Source organism: Asparagus officinalis, chromosome 5 (genome assembly GCF_001876935.1).
Source record: "Asparagus officinalis chromosome 5, Aspof.V1, whole genome shotgun sequence".
NCBI classification, from domain to species: domain Eukaryota; kingdom Viridiplantae; phylum Streptophyta; class Magnoliopsida; order Asparagales; family Asparagaceae; genus Asparagus; species Asparagus officinalis.
Genome location: NC_033798.1, coordinates 115,661,145 through 115,662,293, shown reverse-complemented (window position 1 = coordinate 115,662,293; position 1,149 = coordinate 115,661,145).

Below are 1,149 nucleotides of genomic sequence, written 5' to 3'. Positions count from 1 at the left end.
TTTATAAAGGGTCCCTTATATTTTTTTGTATTTTCTAGGAATTTTTTTAACTTTTGAATTTTAAAAGCTGTAGTTTATGATTTTCTTCATTTTATGTGTTGTTCGTAATATTTTGATTGTTCAAGGGTTTATTTGCAATGTTGAATCTTAAGGTAGTTTTTTGTAACTTCATGGGCCAATTTATAATTTCAGATTAATTTCCAGGATTACTTGTAAAATTTGAAACTTTCAAAGTACTTATTATAAATTTTAAGTAGTGTGTTTGTTATTTTAGAAACTTTCATGGTGCTATTTGTAAAATTTTCAAAAGGCCTATTTGTAAACTTTTAAGTGAGATATTTTTATTTTTTTAAAACTTTTGAGGGACTGATTGTAAAACTTTCAGGGCGATTGATTATAAAATTTCAAGGAGCTATTGTAATTGTTAAACTTTTCAAAAGGCTGTTTGTAATTTTTAAAATTTTTTAGTTATTGTTTGTATATTTTGGATTTTAAGGTGTAATGTTTATAATTTTTGGGTTTTACGGTTCTATTTGTATGTTTTGTATTTTGTAAGGAGTTTATTTATAATAATTTTTGAATCATAATGAGTTGTTTCATGTTTTCTGATTTTTCATAGGATTCTTTGGTTTTTTTTAAATTTTTTAGCAAATTACTTATAATTTTTTGGTTCTCAGATGGTTATTAATAATTTTTGAATTTTTAGGAAGTTGTTGGCAGTCTTTTTAAGGGGAAAGTTGGTAATTTTCTTATCTCGTAGAACTCCATTATATATAAAGGATGTCTTTGTTTATATATAAAGTATGTCTTTGATCATCATGATTTTTCTAATTATAGATAGTTTTAATTCGATGAGGATTCTCAAGTGAAGACAAGATTAGAAAGAAGGAGTTTGATTATTAAAAAGTTCTAATTATGGATAGTTTCAATTTGATAAGAATTCTTAGATAAAGATATGATTTGGTGTTCACATATCGATTTTTGATAGGACAATTTTTTTAATACATGTCATGTTTTTATGCATGTAAACAGTAGTTTATCAATTTCTCTTACTATGTAAACGAGGGATACACTAAAAGCATAGGAGACGTCTTAATCAAGACTAAACAAATACAGTATATACATGAGATCTAATATATTTATTTTCTG